This window comes from Staurois parvus, unplaced genomic scaffold (genome assembly GCF_062004578.1).
Source record: "Staurois parvus isolate SC_StPar_1 unplaced genomic scaffold, SC_StPar_1.0 ptg001135l, whole genome shotgun sequence".
Lineage (NCBI taxonomy): Eukaryota > Metazoa > Chordata > Amphibia > Anura > Ranidae > Staurois > Staurois parvus.
Window position 1 is genome coordinate 79,997 of NW_028318931.1, and position 6,000 is coordinate 85,996.

The 6,000-nt window shown below is 47.8% G+C and overlaps 1 protein-coding gene across 1 annotated transcript in view; it reads right to left on the bottom strand.

Moving 5' to 3' along the window:
- Positions 1 to 4,473, bottom strand: part of LOC149439289 (uncharacterized) — a 29,058-nt gene extending 24,585 nt beyond the window's left edge. Inside the window, exon 1 of the mRNA XM_089659213.1 lies at positions 4,352 to 4,473. The gene's annotated coding sequence lies outside the window, so the exon portion shown is untranslated. The remainder of the gene's footprint in view (positions 1 to 4,351) is intronic.
- Between the last annotated feature and the right edge of the window lie 1,527 nt (positions 4,474 to 6,000).

Below are 6,000 nucleotides of genomic sequence, written 5' to 3' on the forward strand. Positions count from 1 at the left end.
GGGGATCACATACTTTTTCTTGCAACTGTATATATATAATGTACTACTTTGTTATATATATATATATATATATATACTGTGTTTTATTTATTATATATATATATATATATATATATATAAATAAAACAATATATATATATATATATATATATATATATAAAAAACACACAGTATATATATATATAACACACAGTATATATGTGTGTGATTTTGCATTTCCGTCCTACCTGCACCGCCAATGGCGGCTTCAGCTGTCGATCACTGGGTCCCTGATGGTGAGTCCCCGCCGACACCCATCGATCGCCGAGTATCACTGACGGGGGAGAGTTCTGTATGTAAACAATACAGATCTCTCCCCCCGTCAGCTCCTGCATGCTGCTTTGTATGGCTCTGCATAGCCGAGCCATACAAAGCAGAATGCTTGCACAGTAAAACACATACGGCACACAGTTAACCCTTTGATCGCCCCTGATATTAACCCCTTCCTGCCCAGTGCCATTAGTACAGTGTCAGTGCTTTTTATTGGCATTGGTGTCATTGAGGATGTCAGTGACACCAAGTCAGTTCCCCCCCCCCCCCCCCCCAGTGTCAGAATGTCGGTCGCATTCCCGCAATAAGTCGCTGATCGCCGCCATTACTAGTATAAAAAAAAAAATCCGGTATCTATACCGCCATTTGTAGACGCTATAACTTTCACGTAAACCAATTAATTTACACGCATTGCTATTTTTTTTTGTAGCGAAGTCACGGAGCAGAATACATTTTTTGAAATTTATGGCAAAATTTGATTATTTTACAGGATATTAATTATAGCAAAAAAGTTACAAATATTTTTTTTTTTCTCAAAGTTGTCGGTCTTTTTTTTTGTTTATAGCGCAAAAAATAAAAAACCGCAGAGGCGATCAAATACCAGGGCAGCACAGCGGCTAAATGGTTAGCACTTCCGCCTGGCAGTACTCGGGTCGTTGGTTTGAATCTCAGCCACGGCACCTCCTGCCTGGAGTTTGCATGTTCTCCCTGTGCCTGCGTGGGTTTCCTCTGAGTACTCCGGTTTCCTCCCACACTCCAAAGACATGCTGGTAGGTGAATTGGCTCCTGTCTAAATTGTCCCTAGTATGTGTATGTATGAATGTGAGTTAGGGACCTTAGATTGTACGCTCCTCGGGGGCGGGGACTGATGTGAATGTAGAATATATATGTAAAGTGCTGCGTAAAATTGACGGCGCTATAGAAGTACCTGAAATAAATAATAATAAATACAACCGAAAGAAGGCTCTGTTCATGGGGGGGAAATGATGTAAATTTCATTTGGGTGCAGCGTTGCACGACCGCGCAATCGTTAAAGTAACGAAGCGCCGTATCGCAAAAAATGGCTTGGTCAGGAAGGAGGGGGGGGGGGGTAAATCCTCTGGAGGGGGAGGGGTTAATGACACCGACAAGGGTTGTTTCACATCGCCAACAATACAAACTCCTATTGGGAGTATTAGGATGGGTACCTACCCAATGGGGTTCACCATCCTGGATCTGGGAGAAACATTCCACGTGGCTTCTTAACCTCTTCACGCCGGCGAATCACGGCGGTCACATTGACCCTAAAACCCCGCCTCCCAGCTTCTGAAACTCTTAAAGGGCCGAGAGGCGGGGTTTTAGGGTCATGTGACCGCCGTGATTCGCCGTCACATGATCAGAAAAGGTCCCGATCGAAAGGTGAGCTTTCCGTGAGTTGCGGACATATCCGTAGGGCGCGCGCTCTCAGCACATACGTATTTACTAATTGCACGCAAATATGCGGCCGCTCAGCGTCACGGCCCAGATGCCGCATATTTGCGTGCAATCGGCGTCAAGGGGTTAAATTCCATTAATGACACCGACATTTACATCGCCAACAACAACAGTAGTGCCCTTCAGAGGCTCGGAACGTATCCTCTGGAGGGCGAGGGGTTAAGTATCTCGTTTTGTGAGTGCATAAACGCATGTAAACGCAACGCACACGAATGTGACTCCGAGATCCCTGTCCTTCCCAATGGGAAAAACACAAAAACGCATGTAAACGCAACGCACATGAATGTGACTCCGAGATCCGTCCTTCCCAATGGGAAAAACACAAAAACGCATGTAAACGCAACGCACATGAATGTGACTCCGAGATCCCTGTCCTTCAAATGGGAAAAAACGTACGGCGAACGCATGTAAACGCAACGCACACGAATGTGCCTCCGAGATCCCTGTCCTTCAAATGGGAAAAAAACACAAAAACGCATGTAAACATAATGCACACGAATGTGACTCCAGGATCCCCGAACTTCCCAATGGGAAAACACAAAAACGCACGAACGCATGTAAACACAACGCACACGAATGTGACTCCGAGATCCCTGTCCTTCCCAATGCGAAAAACACAAAAACGCATGTAAACGCAACGCACACGAATGTGACTCCAGGATCCCTGTCCTTCCCAATGCGAAAAACGCACGGTGAACGCATGTAAACGCAATGCACATGAATGTGACTCAGAGATCCCTGTCCTTCCCAATGGGAAAAAAACACAAAAACGCATGTAAACATAATGCACATGAATGTGACTCCAGGATCCCCGAACTTCCCAATGGGAAAACACAAAAACGCATGAACGCATGTAAACGCAACGCACACGAATATGACCGACATCCCTGTCCTTCCCAATGGGAAAAAACAAAAACGCACGGCGAACGCATGTAAACGCAACGCACGCGAATGTGACTCAGAGATCCCTGTCCTTCCCAATGGAAAAAAACAAAAATGCACGGCGAACGCATGTAAACGCAACGCACACGAATGTGACTCAGAGATCCCTGTCCTTCCCAATGGGAAAAAAACACAAAAACGCACAAACGCATGTAAACGCAACGCACACGAATGTGACTCCGGAATCCCTGTCCTTCAAATGGGAAAAAACACAAAAACGCAAGGCAAACGCATGTAAACGCAACGCACACGAATGTGACTCCGAGATCCCTGTCCTTCCCAATGGGAAAAAACAAAAACGCATGTAAACGCAGCGCACACAAATGTGACTCCGAGATCACTGTCCTTCCCAATGGGAAAAAACACACAAACGCATGTAAACGCAACGCACACGAATGTGATTCCGGGACTCCCAGATCCCTGTCCTTCCTAATGGGAAAAAACAAAAACGCACAGCGAACGCAGGTAAACACAAGGCACACGAATGTGACTCCGAGATCCCTGTACTTCCCAATGGGAAAAAAACACAAAAACGCACAAACGCATGTAAACGCAACGCACACGAATGTGACTCCAAGATCCCTGTCCTTCAAATGGGAAAAAAACACAAAAACGCACAGCAATCGCATGTAAACGCAACGCACACAAATGTGACTCCGGAATCCCTGTCCTTAAAATGGGAAAAAACACAAAAACGCAAGGCAAACGCATGTAAACGCAACGCACACGAATGTGACTCCGAGATCCCTGTCCTTCCCAATGGGAAAAAACAAAAACGCATGTAAACGCAGCGCACACAAATGTGACTCCGAGATCCCTGTCCTTCCCAATGGGAAAAAACACAAAAACGCACAGCGAACGCAGGTAAACGCAAGGCACACGAATGTGACTCCAAGATCCCTGTCCTTCCCAATGGGAAAACACAAAAACGCACGGCGAACGCATGTAAAGGCAACGCACACGAATGTGACTCCGGGATCCCTGTCCTTCCCAATGGGAAAACGCATGGCGAACGCATGTAAACGCAACGCACATGAATGTGACTCCAGGATCCCTGTCCTTCCCAATGGGAAAAAACACAAAAACGCATGTAAACGCAGCGCACACGAATGTGACTCCGAGATCCTTGTCCTTCCCAATGCTAGGGGAAAATAAACCCCACACAAACGCACGGCAAACGCAACGCACACAAATGTGACTCCGGGATCCCTGTCCTGCTAGGAAAAAGAAAAAAAAACGCATGGCGGACGCATGTAAACGCACGTGTGGAAATTCATGACATATGTGCAGTTGCTGGTGTGTTCCTGCGGACCGATCCCCCACCGGCAAAACGATTATTCGGGGGTGACGTTTGCTGACGGCGCGATCGATGAAACCGCTTGCGTCTCGTTTCGCCGTGACTTCTTTATTTCGGTATTTTCCTTTCGGAACATGAAAGAATCTAAACTAGGAGGAAAATCTGAGAGCGACACGAAGACTGCGGCCCGTTGTATCGTACGTTCATACGTGTGTTCATACGTGTGTGTGTGCGTCAGGCCGAAAACAGGGAGATGTAAAGAGGGAAGGAGATATTTGGTGGCCCACATGGGAGAGTGATGGGAGATCAGATATAAAACAACCTCATTACCTCCTCTGCTCACTTCCAGCAACGGCTCCTCTATATTCCTTCCTCCATGAAGCCTCCTAGCTGTACCTGACATCACTTCCTGTCTGAGACTGACACCACTTCCCGTCTGAGCCTGACATCACTTCCTGTCTGAGCCTGACACCACTGCATGTCTGTGCCTGACATCACTTCCTGTGTCAGCCTGCCATCACTCCTTTCTGTGTCTGCCATCACTTCCTGTCTAAGCCTGCCATCACTTCCCATCTGAGCCTGACATCACTTCCCATCTGAGCCTGACATCACTTCCTGTCTGAGCCTGACATTCCTTCCTCTCTTCCACAGAGACTTCCTGTCTCTGTATAAGTGAGATCACCATCTTGTGGCGCTCAGGAGAACTGCAGCTCTGAGAAATGTTGCAGGAAACTGAAACAAAACTGTGTAAGATTACAGCACGATTTATTAACCGCCTCCAAAAGATTTTACCCCCCCCCCACCTCCCCCAGTGACCAGGGCATTTTTTTTAATTTTTTTTTTTTTTTTTGCTGTTCAGCATCGTACTACTTTAACTGGCAATAGTTCAGTCATGCAACCCTGTAGCCAAAATAACATTTATATAATTTTCTTTCACACAAATAGAGCGTTCCTTTTTTTAATTTTTTTTATTTTTTTTTTTTTTTTGCTGTTCGGCATCACACTACTTTAACCTCCTCCCGCCCGCCATATAAGGAAATGACGGGCGCAAGGCAGCTCTCTCATTCTGGGAGGACGTCCTCCCACTCTAACCGCGCATGCGCAGCTCCGGGGGCCCGCAGTGCGGCGATTGGCAGTGTGCGTTGTCCCTCGGACACAGCGGATCACCGATCAACGGAAAGAGCTGAAGATGTCGGCTCGGTCATGTGATCGGCTGTGTCCAATCACAGCTGATCACATGTAAATAGGGAGATGCCAGAGGAGAGGAGAGCCGGTAATCGGCAATCCTCAGAGGGGACATGGGCACTGATCATCAGTGTAGCCCAGGGACGGACTGACAACTCATGGGGCCCCTGAGCAATAGGTGATCATGGGGCACGTGTCCTCGCCCACACTCAAACCACACCCAAAAAAGCCTATGAAAGGTACCAGGGACATCTCATGGGGCCCCCTACTGACCCCGGGACCTTGGGCAGTGCCCGAGTTCTCCAATGGTCAGTCCGCCACTGGTGTAGCCCCAGCAGTGCCACCTCTCAGTGTCCATCAGTGCTAGCTGTCAGTGCTCATCAATGCCACCTGCAAGTGCCCATCAGTGCCTCATCAATGCCACGTATCAGTGCCCATCTGAGCTGCCTTTCAGTGCCACCTATCAGTGCGGCCAGCCAGTGCCACCTATCAGTGCCACCTAACAGTGCCAGTCAGTGCCACCTAACAGTGCTGCCAATCAGTGCCACCTGTCAGTGCCGCCTATCAGTGCTGCCTATCAGTGCCATACATGAGTGCTGCCTTTCAGTGCCCATCAGTAATGCCTGTCATTGCCCAACAGTGCCACCTACTAGTGCCTCCTCATCAGTGCCACCTACTAGTGCCTCCTCATCAGTGCCACCTATCAGTGCCACCTTTCAGTGCAGCCTATCAGTGCCCATCACTGCAGCCTCATTAGCGCACATCAGTGAAGGAGAAAAATCACTTATTTACCA